This window comes from Capsicum annuum, chromosome 3 (assembly GCF_002878395.1).
Source record: "Capsicum annuum cultivar UCD-10X-F1 chromosome 3, UCD10Xv1.1, whole genome shotgun sequence".
NCBI classification, from domain to species: Eukaryota; Viridiplantae; Streptophyta; class Magnoliopsida; order Solanales; family Solanaceae; genus Capsicum; species Capsicum annuum.
The window spans coordinates 178,072,692-178,090,709 of record NC_061113.1 but is presented as its reverse complement, the minus strand read 5'-3'; positions in this window follow the sequence as shown (position 1 = coordinate 178,090,709).

Below are 18,018 nucleotides of genomic sequence, written 5' to 3'. Positions count from 1 at the left end.
TAGCATACTACTCATACCCATGAATCGTACCTTGTCCAGAATGTCCAAAACTTAAGAAATTTCCCAAGGGCCAAAGTTCAGGGTGTATCATATCGCAATTGCGATACTCATTGCTGGTGGACAAATCGCTATCGTAACTGGTGACTCACAGACACGAGTGTACCAACACCATCTAATACTCTGAGATTTCCAAGTACCGGCCAAATCCTCGAGATTTATTTAGAATCTCTTATACGCAAGTAGAACATGCTACCTTATCGAATTTGACATTTTGGACTCAATCGCACAGCTAAAATTCCTATATAAGGTCATTTTGATGATAATTGGGTTCCACACCCAGCTTACCATTTTATAACTTTTGATAAATAACTTAAAATAAGACTGGGTTCAACGGGACACAAACCAAGAGTCCACTAAGTCCAAAATTGACATTTTGAAGATTTTTGAACAATCAGAATTGGCATATGAGGTCATTTGATGAAAGTTCTTTCTCGGTAGCTAATTTATACCAAGAAAGATTCGAAAATAGTAAATTTCTCTAAAAACTAAATGAACTACCCGATAACCGAACTGTTAGTTCTAACGAGTCATAAATGACTTTAGGGAGCTATTGGAAAGCTTTAATGGCAAAATTAAGTAGAAATATAGAAAATGACATTAAGGGTCATTACAATATCTACTAGTAAAAGAATTTTTGTTTGCAAAAGTAAAAGGTTAGGATATAGCTAAAGTCTCAAACCTGTGAGGATACTGAGTTCGTAACTTGCTCTCGATCTCCTAGTACCCTTCTCTTCTTGGCGGTGCCACAAAAAAACCTTAACTATCTGAATTTCTCTAGTGCGCAACCACATGATATCCCTAGCCAAAATAAGCATAGACTCCTACAAAAAGGTCAACCTCTCATCCAACTGGACTGAATCCCATCTAAGTACATGAAAAGTACCTGGAATGTATCGACAACATTAAAATATGGAAAACTGGATGGACAATAACAAATATGGGGGTGCTAAGGTTATCTTATAATCCACATCACCAACTGTTTGAAGAATCTCAAAGTGTCTAATATTTCTAGGATTGAGCTTTACCTTTCTCTCGAACCTTTTCACATCCTTCATTGATGATACATAAAGGAATACCCGATCACCAACTCCAAATCTAAGGTCATAAAGCCTAAGGTATGCATAAGTCTTCTCCCTAATTTGTGCCACTCTCAACTTCTCCAGAATCACCCTAACTTTATCTAAGGACTCTTAAAGCATGTCGGTACTATGGGGTCTATTCTTGAAAGTCTCAAACCACCAATTTGTGAATAACATCTCCTACTATATAAATCCTCAAAAGGCGCCATCTTAATACTTGAATGGTAGTTATTATATCCAAACTCTGCCAAGGCTAAGTATTTCTCCCACAGAACTCCAAAATCCATAACATATGCTCCAAGCATATCCTTGAGAACCTGAATAGTCTACTCCAATTAGCCATTAGTCTGAGGATGAAAAGTTGTATTGAGATCTACTTGAGTTCTAACTATTCTGGAAAAGCTCTCTAAAATCCAGAAGTTAACACTAAACCCTGATCCAAATTGATAGATATCATGCAAATATACTATATTGCTAATATAGATATGCACCAACCTCTAGGCACTGAAGGACATCTAAATAAGAATGAAATATACCGACTTGGGCAACCGATCCACAATGACCCAAATACCATTGAAACTATAGGAAGTATGAGGAAAACCACTAATAAAGTCCATATAATCTTCTCCTATTTCTACTCGAGAGTAGGAAACCTTTGCATCAAACTACTTAGTTATTGATGCTCGGCCTTCAGCTACTAAAAACATACGTTAAAAGCTATACAGTCTACCATATCATTCTTTATGTCACTCCACTAATAATGATGTCTCAAATCTCTTCCTATTTTAGTTATACCTACGTGAATATAATACTTTAAGGTTGGATACTCATGCAAAATCAACTGAATTAAGTCATCGATCCTCAGAACACAAATACATCTATGAAATCTCAAAACACCCTCAGATTCCATGGTATCTTTCTTGGACTCACAAGTCAACACATGATCATGGAGGATGCAAAGTCTCTTATCCTCAAATTGGCAATCCCAAATGTACTCAAATAGTGACAACCTCACCTTAACGCTAGCAAGGGTCCTCCCAGGGTCTGAAATATCAAGTTGCACTATCAAGTTGGCCAAGGAATGATTGTTCCATGCCAATGACCTTGAAGTAATGAAATACAAGACAAGCAACCTATAGTCACTACTTTCCGTCTTAAGGCATCTTTTACCATATCTGCATTTCCATGATGATACAAAATAAAGATATTATAATCCTTTAGAAACTTCATCTATCTACACAGCCTAGAATTTAGCTCTCTTTAGGTCATAAGATATTGGAGATTGAGATGATCTGTATAAATCTCAAAATGCATCCTATAAAGAAAATGCCTCTAAATCAAAAGCATAAAAACTGCTTGAGTTGTTTATAAAAACTGATTGTGATCATGTACCTTAAGCTACCTCAAAGCATAAGTAATAACATGATACACAACCCAAAGAAACATCGAAATCATCACAATACAATATTAAACCCTTACCCTCAATAGAAAGATCCAAAATAGGAGCCAAAGTATGAAACTCCTTGAGTTCTCAAAGCTCAACTCACACTCCTTAGACTATTAGAAAGGAATCTCATTCTGAGTCAATCTGGTCATAGTTATTAAAATAATAGCAAAACCCTCAATAAATCATCTATATTTACTGGCGAAACCAATAAAGCTATAAACCTTAGTAAGTGATGTATGCTTGGCCCAATCACGAATAGCCTCAATATTTGTTGGGTCTATCATAATACCATTCTTAGACACCACATGCCCAAGGAATGGCACCGACTCTATAAAAAACTCACACATAGGGAATTTGGTGAAAAACACAAGATCTCTCAAAAGGCGTCATTGATGAACACAATCTCAAAGGATGCAAATAAGGTGAGAACACTTGGTTCATCAAATCCATGAATGTAGTACGGGCGTTAGTCAACCTAAAAGATATTACTAGGAACTTATAATGACCATAATATGTCCTAAAATTTGTCTTCAGGATATCCAAAGCTCAAATCCTTAATTAATGTTAACCAAACCTCAAAATAATCTTGGAGAACATGGGTGCTCCTTGAAACTTGTCAAAGAAGTCAACAATGTAAGGCATAGGATAAAGGTTCTTCACTATCATCTTATTAAGCTGTCTATAATTAATACACATACGCAAGGAGCCATTTTTCTTCTTTATAAACAACACAGAAAATCCCCAAAGATGCACACTCGACAAGATCCATATGGTAAGATTCCATAGAAATAGGTTAGGTGCCAGGCTCAAAATCAATAACTAACTCAATCTTATAGGCAAAATGTATGCCTGGTATATTGGTAGGGAAAACATTAGGAAGCTCACAAACTATAAGAACAGAGTCAAGGGTTGTACTCTCTATGCTAACATAACAAATATAAGTGAGATAAGACTTGCAACCCCTTAAAATAAGTCTCCTAAAACACATATAAGTAATAATCCCTATTGGATCATGGTTAATAACTCCCATCTACACGATTGAAGGTATGCACGACATTACTAAGGTAATGATCTTACAAAAATAATTTAAGACCACCTGATAGTGCGATAACCAGTCCATGCCCAGAATCACATCAAAATATACCATGTCCAATATAATAAGATCAACATGAGTATCAACATCTCTAAAGTAGCAATAAATAATGTAAAAACCTGATTAACTACTAAAGGATCACCCACGAGAGTAGATACACGTAAGAGCATAAATAATAAATCCGAAGATAACTCTAACTATGGAGAAAAATAAGTTGACACATAAGAATAAATGGATCCTAAATCACATAAAGAAAAGGCCAACTAAAGAAACACCAAAATTGTATCTTTAATAACATCATCCAAAAACTTAGCGTCAGATCTAGAAGGCACTACATACAACTAACCATGCCTACCACCTGATTGGAATCCTGACCAATCTATTGCCCTACCTATCTTAAAACCTCTATGAGTGTCTTATAGACCACCTCTATAACCATACATACCACCTTTAGCGGGGAGACGAACTGCTCTAATAGTGGGAATTTTGAGTTGTGGTAACAATTACCCTATTACTAGGGTAATCATGCCAGTAATGACCAAAAGCTCCATAACCATAACTTGTCACTTCAGCTATACTAAAACTAGATTATCTATCTGACCAAAAGTAGCCATCTCGACTAGAATAAAAAAAGGTGAGCCCCTAGAAAAATAACCACAACTATGATAGGGGTGATCAATAACACAATATTGACCTCTATTGGTAATTTGGATCACTGCATGGATGTGTCTACTAGACTAACTTTGAGGCTGGTACGACTTATATGGAGGGTATCTACACTGAGAACTGCTGCCTATGAATTAAAAGATACCACAACTTCTATTGAAACTACCCTGATATTGAGGCCTTTTATCACTAACCTCCTAGGCCTTGCAATGCATATCCTCCATCACATAAGCATAATTAGAAACCTTAATAAAAGACCTAGCTGTAACAACCAAACTCTGAGTATTTATGCGAAGAGAAAGTCTCAATACTTGAATAATGTAATGAACTCTCTCATACTTAGTAGTTAGAATAAAAGTAGCATGCCTACACAACTCATTAAAAAGGCATCGTACTAAACAATAATCATGGAGCCCTACTCAAATCGTGAGAACCAATCCTTGAGGTGATAAGGCATGTACTTCTCTAAGAAAATCTCAAAGAACTAAACCTATGTAAAAGGAGAAGATACAGCAGGCTTGGAATCAATATGACCTATCCACCAATGTCGAGCTGCCATGTCCAATTTTAAAGTAGCATAATTCAGATCATAAGTCTCAACTATGCCTAAATTATAGATCCATTCCTTACAAGCAATCAAAAACTCATATACATCGTCGCCTAGTGCATTAGAAAACATAGATGGAGCCTATCTCAATAATCTACCTAACTTCTTTGATCCTCACCAAACATAGCAGTCTCAGCAACCACTGGCTGAGCAACTACCTTTGAGAAACTACTAGCATAAGAGAGACCTCAACTTTAAAAGTCAAGGCTATATGTTTCACCTCCTTCTTTGTACCACTATAATCTATAGAATACACACCATCCAGTGGTGCACCAAAAACAAACCATAAAAGTGAAACCAAAGAATCCCTGATCACTGAAGAAGAAATACATCTTGGTGGAGCCTGGGATGATTCTCGGCCTACCACTGGCTAGGAAAGAAGAACTTCTAGCTTAGGAGATAAAATAAGATATGGTGGAGGCCCTCTATACTAGACCCTAGCTTAGGATACATCTCAAAGCTATCCATGACCTCTTGGTCATCTCTGAAGAACGCTAGGATCCCTAGGCTTGATTTCGAGAACCTTATCTCATGTAGAGGTAACACGCATCCTAGCCATCAGCAAAAGAGTAAAACCAAGGGAATGACTTATAAACTGGCTCAAACCATTAGAATAAAATGAGTGAAAGAAGTAAAGAACTACTAATATTTTCCTATAGACTCTCAAAGATACAAAATGGACATGATCGTTTCAATCTATAGGACTCTAATTGGAGGTTAGACATTGGAGGTGATTCTAGCTACTCTATCATAATCACCTCCAATGTCTAACCATCCTTAGAGTCCTGTAGGACTCTATCATAATCAGTAGCTAGAATCACCTCCAATGTCTAACCATCCTTATAATTAAGTGCTTATCCTTATCAAGCCTAATAATAAGCATTTCAAGGTATAATAATTTTATAAAGGTCTACAAAAACTAGTTCAAGTCCTGGCCTAAGGTTGGTTAAAGGCCCACATCTAATCCCCAAAATCCATTATAAGGTAAACTCTAGCCCATATAGGGCTATGGTATCTAGATTTACTTTTATGTGTTAAACAAGCCTTAATTATCCCTAAGATAGAAATTCTACTAAGAACCTAAGCAACTCAACCAAATACATATAAATTATGGTTTCTAGATAGCCTAAAAAGTCCAGCTACCCTATGTATTATAAATTATTCACCAGCACCTAAAACCGCTCTAGAATCCAACATAATATCATAAACATACTATGGCATGGCTCAATCTATGAAGAAGGGAAACTTATCTTACCTGTACTCTGAAGAAAGCGCAATGAATAAGCTAAATCACTGATTTCCCTATGAGAATCCTCTACAAGGTAACATGCTATAAAAATTACAATCTACTCATCATGATGTTAATAATGATACTCATACTGCACTATTGTACTTCAGGTCCAAAAATACACTAAAATCCTATTTGGGGCCTATTTATAAAAATCATATTTCTAAAACCAACTCAATGTCCCCATATGCTTAAGGAGTAATTAGCCTAAAAAGAGGTGAATTCTAATCTACACTTACGCTAAAATCAAGTCACCAAGTTTTAGAAATTTTAGATGGAGAAAAGGGGAAATCAAGTATGGAAATAAATGAATCTTACCACAAATTTGAAGGAAAATTATGTAATTAATCATTATTTCACCTCAACAATCACCCAAAAATGTCATCCCCATGCTATCCCACTCCTTAGGGTTTAAAACTCTTGTGAATCAATGACAAATGGGCAAAAATGCATAGAAAGGGGTATTTATAGTTTCCCTAAGTACACGGGTGTCATATTTATGACCCATTAATCATAATTGTGCTACTTGGTCAAATGGGAAGAAGTTACATTTGTGATACAAGACATTGCTTTTGTGATACCTGTCCACTACTAGAGGAAGTCAATTTTTCGACATAGATTTTGCATTTGTGAAACTAGCTTCTAGTGGACAGATCACTATTGAGATCAATGACTCACGGACGTGAGTGCACTAATACCAGCTGAGACTTAGAAATTTCAAAGTCCCCACAAACCCCTTGAGTTTGATCTGTGATCTCGTATATACAAGTAGACTATGTGATCCTGTCAAGTTTGTCTTTTCAAACTCGATGGCGCAGTTGAAATTCCCATTCAAGATTAGTTAAATGAAAAGTGGGTCCCATACCCCACAACCATATTCTTAACTTTTGACCAATAGCTCAAAATGCGTTGAGTTCCTCGGGACCTAAGCAAAGAACCCATATAGTCCAAAATTAACATTCTGAACCTATTAGAACAATAAAAATTGGCATACAATGTTGTTATGCTAAAGTTATCACCCAGTAGCCAATTTGAACCAATGAAGACTCCAAATTAGGAAATTGGCTCTAAAAACAAAATAAATTGCTCGATAATCAAATTACAAGGTCTATCAAGTCATAAATAACTTGGGGAAACTGCAGGAAAGCTATCATGGTGAAATAAGTACAAATAGGGAAATCATCTGAAGGTTCTTTACAATAATAGTTATGATGTGATCGTGATTCATTCTTACTCTAGTGTATTCCTTGGAATTCAGTCATTATGACACCCTATCCATGTCTTTCATTATAGATCTATGCTTGTGGATAATTCTTATAAACTTCATGCGTAGTCATGTTCATTTTCAGCTCCTATTAAAAGAAGTAATAGAGTTACTCTGTGATCCTAGTCATTCCTCTTGAACCTATAAGTTTGAGTCCTATGTTTAGTAGCTTATGATAAATATGAACCAATCTTTTATAGTATGCTTAGTTCCTTGAACTCATGGTACACCCTTAATTGCCAGTGAAATCACATTATGTCATGTATGCCCTTAGTTAAGATATTTTTAATGAAGTTGTGCCTATGATACTCTATTCGTTAGGCCTCAATAAAGTGTAAAATTTATGTTTAGTATTCTTTCATACTTTAGGTCCTCATAATTATCACTTCAGTGACTCTCTTTATGTTAAGATAACAGTGATGGATATGAATGAACTATGATTTAGATGGGAGAGAGTAGAAATTTCTTATTAGTGAAAAATTATTGTATGCTTTTTTAATCTAAGTCTATAAGAGTGAAGGGAGATCCAGACAAATCTTTGTTTTATGTCATAGTTATTTAGGAAATTTAGGTGTGCATTTTCAGAAAAAAAATCATGAAATTGTTATCAACAACAGTATTAGAGAATATTGAAAAATTCCCAGATGGGTTGGATTAGTAGAAGTTCATACGTGGTTATAACGATAGGTTTGAATTTCATGTTGGTGTATAAGTGGATGAATGCATTGTGCACAACTGAATTCCTAAATATAGCTCAGAGTTAGTTGTTTAAATGGTAAGGAGTATTATTCTTGAGATGAGAGCTTTGAAAAGACATAGGATATTGAATCCCATAGTTTAGAATAATATTATTATGTTATGTGTAGTCCCTTGTGACTTTGAGTTAGGGTTGAACATGGTGAGGGTATGTGTTCAACTCAGACTTTGGTAGAAGTAGTCACCTGCACCCTTTGATGGTTATAAGTTGCATGAAATAAAGTGTAGTATTTAATAGGTAAGGTATCATTGAGAAGTGTTGTTAAGCTTAAAGGTTAACAGTTGCATCGACTAAGGCATAGTAATCCCATTCTAGATTATTTTCTATATTCCTATATTTGATGTTATATAGAATTAGCCATGTTGCATTTATTTGAATTCCAAACGCAGATAATTCCCAAAATTCTTTCCCTCAATTGTTATTTGAAGTAATGGTAAGAAGAGTCTGAGGAAACTCATATTCTCTTTTTCGTAATTCTTTGAAATTTTACTACATTAGCTAACACTTCATAGTTATAGATGTATGATTGTCTCATCAATGTTTAAATTGAGTTCTGAACTCTTAGAATGAATCAAATCCTTATAGTCAATCAATTTATCTTGAAAATTAATTTCAAGTTAATTGTTTTACCTTTTTTCAGATCAGCTATATCCTTTATTGTAGACATGAAGGCCTAGTACAATTATTTGTTCACTTCTAAAAATGATACAACAGCAGTAATAGATTTCCCTGGTAGCATTGCGCTCCTCTAATTTCATGTCTACATTGTTCCATATGTATTAGCTGAGTCCGTAATCTATCAAAAGTTTATTCTAGTTACAAAACATGATCAGTTTTAGAAATTTAGTCTCACTTTAGTAACTACTTTCTTTTCATCCCAATATCAATTTTTATTCGAGGACAAATGATCCCCAGAGGGAGATATTGTAATACCCTACAAACTTCCAGCTAATCTTCTAACTGTTTTTCATATGTTTATAGGCCAAAATTTATTATTTTAAATCATATATAAGTATCATGATAATTTACCTAGTGTGTAAAGTGATTTTAATGTGAATCACACTCATAGGAAACATTAAGAACAAAGTTGAGTCTAGAGCATTTGTTATCGATTGAGTTTTAGTATTTGATCCTACAATGGTTAAATTTAAAAGAGTATAAATTCTAGAGTATATTTATTTTTAGAGATCAATACCCACGAAACAAAATGTGTTTGATTTCTTTTTTCAGCGCATCAAATTTCACCTTAATCCAATACCTGACTGAAAAGTTATGTGCTTTTTCATGGGCAAATCAGTAGTGGTCCATAACAAAAGCATGGCACGCTGACTATGATCCACAATAATTGTGTGGCATGCTACTTTTTATCTATGATAAAAGCATAGCATGCTATCTGAGCTCCATAATAAGTCCTTTTCATGTCAGTGGTCACACCGATGCTAAGTTCCCTTTTTATTTTTTATTTTTTGAGGTAGGTCCTACATCTAATACCAAATGTGTTTCCTTCATCCCATAACAAAATCACCATTCCCTCTCCTCCCAAACGGTCAAGAACATCAAAAGAAGGATTCCCTCTACAAAAATTCATATTCCCTCTATAAAAATTCACGTGATCAAGGCTCAAATTCAATTTTTCCTCCAAGAAATCAACAAGATCAGGTATGTGGGGTTTGAACAAGGATTATCTCTCTTCCTTGTGCACAAAAGTTTATTTTTTATATGAATTTAAGGCTTTAATGACTAGGGTTCATTCCCACTTTCTATGGTTTTGAAATCATGATATTTTCCTATGATTTAAAGTTCATTTAGAAGAACTATTTATATTTAGTCATGTTTTTACTCACATGATTGATATTATGAATTGAGTTTTAGCATTTGGACATGAAGTTCCATGGGTTTGTAAAATTGCATGATTTTAAGCATGATTCAGTCAGTTTCCATGCAATTTGGACTTACTATTTTAGACTACAGTTTATCACAATATGATTAAGATTTCATCTTGATCTTATGATTTCAGACAAGATATGAAATTTACATATTTATTCATGAGCATGATTTAGTAAGAGATGCATGATTGGGTTTTAGACTAAGAAATCTACATACGTAATTTATGGCCAAATCCTATATATTATGAGCTCTAGTATATATTGGGAGTAGTATTTAGCATCGAGGGAATGTCAGTTTAGAGAACCTAAATTCCCAAAAATTACATTCCACCGAAGGTGAAAGGGATACTCACGTAAAAGTATCTCCCTTGCCAAAATGGGCTCAGTTTATTGATCACTCCAGTTTGGATTATATACTAATGGCAAGGTTTGGATCTACCCTTCTTAACGTGGGTCAGACATTGGACTCCATGTAGATCACATGGTTTATGTTGGTTGTAAGAATATCCCACATAAATTATGATTATAGAAGCTAAGTGTAACAACTCAGTGACTTTACCAAATTATTCTTTACTACTTATGCTTTATGATATTTCATCTTTCAGTTTTATTCATGAATAGGGTAAGTCTATATACATTTCTGATACATGTTTGTAAGTTTATTATTTATATCATTTTTTACTTATTGCATTTTGTCATGTCCTAAAAATAAAAGGTCATGATGACACTTGTCATGGAAAAGAATTGACAAGTAAGCCTATGTCACAACCCGAGGCTACCCCCTGGTCGCCATAATGGTGCTGCCGGCCTCAAGTGACCACAAGCTAACCCATGAGCTAGTACCTGTTATGATCACTAAATAAAATAGTAATACGATAAATTCTCAAAAGGTAACCTACAAGATACTGTAAAATTGGCTGAGAATCAAGAAATGTCAGAAATATCTGATAGAATACTAGAAATCAACTATCTATCTAAAAACAAAGGAAAACTCTAAAATATCTGACTATCTATCTAACAGATTATCTAAAAGCCTCAAAATACCTTGAGCGGTTAATGGGAAAGATCCCCAACTAACTCCGACAGACTAAACCTAAGAAATCACTAAATTAACTAAAATAAACAAAGCATGTCCTCGATAGATTAGGACTCACCACTACTGCTATGAGTAACACTGAGTTGTCTAAGAGTAGTTGGGAAACTATGTGTCTGAACCTATTTTATAAGACAACATAGCACAAAGAAGAGTATGCGATCAGTACTTTCAATATACTGATAACGCTCAATCTACAGCTCTCGTGGGAGTGTAAAGCGGTCGTTAGCAAATATAGAACCCAACCTGGGTTGGGTATCGATCCCACAGAGAATAGCTTGGCCAACAAGCAAGAGAAATTACTAGACTTTTAGTGCAAGTCTCGTAGGAAAGGGGGGATTGTAGTATGTAACCAAAACAAGAATGTAAGAACTGAAAATAGCAAAATAAAGAGAGATTGTCACGTGTGTTGTAAACAATGAGAATTGAGGCGTTGGGGTTATGTCCACCTTCTGAGGTATACGTCTCTATTGGCTATGAGTGTGTAGAGTCTTGACATGTAATTGCTTATAGAGAATTGTAGTCGATGGTAAATCCAAGCGTCTCTCGACCTAAACAAGGACTATTTCACTTTAACTCTCTCGAGCTTAAAGCGTGACTAACGGTACGAATTCTCCAAGAAGTTAGTCCAGGTACGGCACTAGCTTTTTAATAGGAAAGGGTGTCCTACTACCTTGACATTATCTCTTTTCCAGACAAATAACTTTTCTCTCGAACAAGTCAGATGTTAGACTGGCGTTGGTCTATGCGTCTTCTTTTCTAGACAAATAACCTTTCTCTCGAACAGGTTAGATGTTAGAATGGCGTGTTCTTGTGTTTGAACCGCAAAGAATGTAGATTTAAGATGAAGAGAATAATGATATAAGCAATATACTTGTCTTGAACTCACAAACTCATAGCTATAGATAGTAACTCATTCGGCTTCCATAACCCCAACTAAGAGATTTAGTTACCCATGAATGCGAAGGATATCACGTTTTGCATGGTGGATGGCGTGAATAGTAGGTGTTTGGCGTGTGGTTTTAGTGATTCCGTAGCAAGTAACGATTCTCTTGTTGTGGAATTTAAGAGTAGAAGAATGAAGAATTGAGAATGGGTTGTAGGAAGATGTCTTAATTGTAAGGAGATGAATGAATTGTCAGAATGTCTCCCCCTCCTCTTCTTTAAAATCTCTAACATGATAGGGTATTTATAATACTCCTATCCTACTCCTACTCAACTAATAAAATAAATAACCAAATCCTAATATACTAATGAAATCCTTGACCCAATTGTACTAGGGTAAGGTTACAAAATTATAATCCAAATAGAATGATGAAACACATAACCTAATTGCACTAGGTTAATGTATTATGGCAAAAATCCAGCTTTGTGTCTGTAAGTCCCAAAGTCTTCAGAAATGCTGTTTTAGCCCGGGACAGATTTTCCATGCAGCAGATTTAGTCCTTTATGCGTCCAGCTCCTTTCCATCTCGTTTGTGAGCTTTCTTTTGCGTCAAGTAAGCCATAAATTGCTGTATTTTGCATCATTTATACCTGAAACTTTCCTAATCACATTTGTTAGCTCATTTACAGGAAAAAGGACTAAAAGTGTACGAAATAGATAATTAGTTCTCGAAACTAGGCTAAAATATGGGCAAAATATATTGATATAGGCGCGTAATTTCGCCTATCATCATATACTGGTACGTGAGGTAAGGACTATGAAAATACATGAGATAACTAAACATGAATGCATAAACATGCAATATCTGAGAATATAAGACCAAGCATAAATATGTTATTTAGATAATCTATAATCCGAATGACTAAAAATGGTATAACTGAATAACTGAAAATCATTACACCTGGTTAAGCAAACCTTATCTGAAATACACCGAATACTTTACTGAGATTGTGGGATCTAGATAAAACCAACATGCCCCAATTTGAGCTATCAAGGTCCAACCTGTAACCCTAGTTGGAAGGGTGTTGGTACCTTGCTTGGGGTACCAACACATGAATGATGATGTGGATCCACAAAACTGATGTTTGAAAGGGCGAGGGTGTCATGCCTAACTGATGGGGAACCCCTCATAATCTATGGTGGAATTGTATGTCTAGAACCTATGGACTGCTAATAACGCCTTATGCTTAACTGACAGGGGAGATGCCATCCCTATGTTCTCTTAGTGCTAAGTGTTACTCCCAACTGAACGACACTGGTGTTATTAGTCGTTTAACATGACATGGTATTGTACTTGTATGTGATAAGTATGAACATGACATTCTAAATATGATATTACAACCATGGTTTGACTGACTCATTGCTTGAAAATAGATATCACGTAAAGACACATAGGTATAGGGTATTCATAACACTGCAACGCTGAATGATTACAAAACAATATTTAAACGGTTATAGGTAATCATAATTCAGAGACCCAAAGGTAGTAAATTTAAATAACCACTGAAGTCATGAACTTGAACATGGAAAGGTGTAAATCATAGTAAAACAACATACTTACTTGTTTTAAACTCATAAATTCATGGATACAATAAAAATATACCAAAGGAATTGAAATCCAAAGAATTACATGACCTAATTTGCATGAGACCATATAAGGAGATGAATTTAGTTAAATTTACTAGGGAAAGCATGAATTTAACTCATTTTAAACTTATGCAACTTAATAATTGGGGAAAATTCGTATTTGTAAATCAAAGAAATGTTTTTGGGCTCCATGGGTGAAAGGAAGCCATGGATGAACACCCCACATACCTTAACAACTGAATTCTTGAAGATTTGTTGGATTAGGAAGCTTGAGCTCTTGATTTCTTGAGAATGAAGATTGAATTTGTTCTTGGAGAAGAAAGAGGGTTTTCTTTGGAGCAATTTAGTGAAAGACGACAGTATTTCCCTTTTTGGAAGCCCCAAATTGTGTTAATGATGGATTAGGTTAAGGGAAATTACTCAAATGCCCATTAGCTTATAGTCTAGAGGGATAGATGGAACAACATGGGCACACTGTAGGCTCCAAATCGGCAGGTTAAGACCCGTGTCCCGGGCTTAATTCTGATAGACTAGATTGGGTGCCGCGGGCTCTATCCTGATGGACTAAATTGGGTGCTGTGGGCCTATTCCAATGGGGCTACTATTTTTGTTTTCCAAACACACCCCTATTCCCATTCAAAAATTCCCAAACTTCCTTGAGATATACGTTTAACCGCTCTAAACATGTTTCAACTAAAATCCACGCCTCAAGGTTTGAAAGACAAAAATAAGCACCATCAAAGTTTAGGGGCCTTGAAAATGACTAAGTTTTCAACACTTAGTGAAATTTTCATGCCTTGAATCCCTTAAGAATGCAGCTAAGATATTAATCAAGTTTAGAATATTATGGGGTATTACAATATCTTCCCCTTGGGAGCATTCATCGTTGAATAAGATTTGTTTGACCGAAACTACTGAGAAAACTGAGATTGTATACTAAATATTCATGACTTGAAATATGATTACATAACTGGATCTGAATCATGAAACATGAACTAAATTAATTTTATAAATGCATACAATGTCACTAGATTGGTTACCCAACTAAAACTGTGAATGAAAAAGGGTCAATCTAAGGAAGATCATCACCTTAAGCTGAATCTGAGTCTGTGGAGAAAAGATGAGGGTACTTAGTCCACATATATACGTTTGCTTCCCAAGTAGCTCCCTCAATAGACTGATTCTGCCAAAGAAACTTAACCAAGGGAACCTCTTTGATCCTTAGCCTATGAATCTGACAGTCAAGAATCTCAACTGGGACTTCTTCATAAGAAAGTCTATCCTCAATGTCCATACTTTCTAAAGGAACAACAATAATATAATTATTGATGGATTTTTTTAACAAAGAAATATAAAATATCAGATGCACTGATGCCAAATCTTTAGGTAACTAAAGTTCATACGTTACCTTACCAAGATGATTCTAGATTATATAAGGGAAAACATTGCCGGGGCTAAGTTTTCCCTTCTTTCCAAATCTCTTCACTCTCTTCATAAGAAAATCTTTAAAAAGATCAAATCACCAGCCTTAAACTCAAGATATCTTCTCTTTACGTCTAAGTATGATTTTAGATGGCTTTGGGTTGTCTTCAACCTCTCTTGAATCAATTAAACTTTCTCCATTGCCTCAAACACTGAATTTGGCCCTATCATAGCAGCTTTACCTGCTTTAAACCAACCAATAAGAGATCTACATCTCCTCCCATAGTGTACCTCGAATAGAGCCATCTAAATACTAGAGTGATAACTATTGTAATAGGTGAACTCAATCAAAAGAAAGTGGTTATCCGAACTACCTTTAAATTCAATAACACATTCCCTCAAAATTCCATCTAGAGTTTGAATGGTCCTCTCTGCCTAACCATCTATCTGATGGTTAAAAGCTATATTGAGATGACTTGGGTACCAAGAACCTTCTGAAAGTCCTTCTAAAAGTTAGAGGTAAATTGAGTACCTCTATCTAAAATAATAGACAACGGAATCCTATACAACTTAACCATCTCCCTAAGATAAAGCCTAGCATAATCCTCAGATAAATAAGAAGTATGACTTGGAAAAAATGAGTTAATTTTGTCATTCCATCAACAATGACCCATATAGAATTATCCTGATGACGCATACGAGGCAAACCTATTATGAAATCTATGGTCATACTTCCCACTTCCAAATAGGGATGTTAAACTCTTGCAATGTACCACTAAGTATTTGGTGCTCAACTTTGACCTACCAATAATTTGAACACTTAGCCATAAACTCTACAATATCCTTCCTTATACCATTCCACCAATATATTTCCAATAAATCATGATACATCTTAGTGGTTCCTAGGTTAATGGAATACTGTGCACCATGTGTTTCTGAAAGTATTCGCTATTTTAGATCATCAACACATGGGACACATAACCTGCCTTGACAATGAAGCACACCATCTCTCCCTTGGGAGACAACCTCCACTTTTTGATGTCTAATAGCTTTCTTCAACTTAACCAAACTGGGATCCCTATCTTATTTCTATTTTACTTCGGCAACCGATGAAAATTCTGAACCCAAGTACTACTTTAAGCTGAATAAACCAACTGAAAGCCTAGTCTAGAAAGCTGATGAACCTCACAGACTAACTTCTTCTTATCATTCTCTAGGTGGGAAACACTATCCATAGACAATCTACTAAGGGCATCTGGTACTATATTGGCCTAGCCTTGATAATACAACACCCTTATATCATAATATTTTAACAACTTAAGCCACCTTCTTTGATAAAGATTTAGATCATTCTATGTGAAGATGTACTATGAACTCTTATGATCAGTAAACACATCAACATAAAACCTACACAGATAATGTCTCCAAATATTAAAAGAAAAAACAACAGCTCCTAACTTAAGATCATAGGTAGGCTAAGTTTTTCATAGGGTTTAACTTGTATAGAGGTGTTGGCTATGACCTTTCCTCTTTGCATTAAGAAACAACCAAGACCAACTCTAGAAATATCATAGTAAATTACAAATTGATTTGAACCATCTGTTAAAGTCTAGACATAGGCGGAAGTAAGGCGAGTCTTCAACTCCTGAAAACTCTTCTCTTCAGAATCTGACCACTGAAATTTGAATTTTTTCTGAAACAATTGACACATAGGAGATGAAATAGAATAAAACCCTCAAAAAACCGTATGTAATATCTAGCAAAACCTAAGAAACTCTTGATATCTGATGGAGAGATAGGTCTGCTCTAGTTTCTCATTGCTTCAGTCTTTTGAGGGTCAAATCTAATGCCATCACTGGAAATAATATGGCCAAGAAAAGCTACTAATTTTAGTCTAAATTCACACTTACTTAATTTGGAGTACAACTGATAAGATCTAATGGTCTGTAACATAATTCTCAGATGGTCCGAATGATTATTCTTACTACGAGAATAGACAAGGATATCATCAATGAAAATGATGACGAACATATCTAAGTAGTATTTGAACACCCTTTTCATCAAGGACATGAAAGCCACAAGCGCATTCGTTAGTCCTAAAGACATAACTAGGAATTCGAAGTGACTATATAAAGTTCTGAAAGTCATCTTCGGAATGTCACATTCTTTGACTCTAAGTTGATGATAGCCGTATCTGTGGTCTATCTTACAGAAATAACTGGCACCTTGAACTTAGTCGAACATGTCATCAATTCTTGGGAGTGGATACTTATTCTTAACTATGACTGTGTTCAACTGACGATAGTCGATGCATATTCTGAGAGAACCATTTTTCTTATGCTCGAACAAAATTAGAGCGCCCCATCGAGAAACACTTGGCTTGATAAAACCATTATATAAGAGATCTCTTAACTGTTCCTTCAACTCCTTAAGCTTAGATGGAGCCATTTTGTATAGTGGAATAGAGATAGGCTGGGTATTTTGAAAGAGATCTATTTCAAAGTCAATTACCCTCTCAAAAAGGACTCTGGGAAGATCTTTAAGGGACATATCTGAAAATTCATTTGCTATAGGAACTGGCTCAAGACTCAGAGTCTCACTAGTTGAATCTTTGACTAGGACAAAATGGCAAACACACCCCTAAGATATCGTCTTTCTTTCTTTCAGATATGAAACAGTACGGTCCATATACAATGAAGTACTACCCCTATATTCAATAATTGATTCATTGGGAAACTGAAATTGAACGACTCTATTTCTATAATCAAATGAGGCATAGCATGAGAGGAGCCAATCCATGCCAAGAATGACATCAAAATTAGTC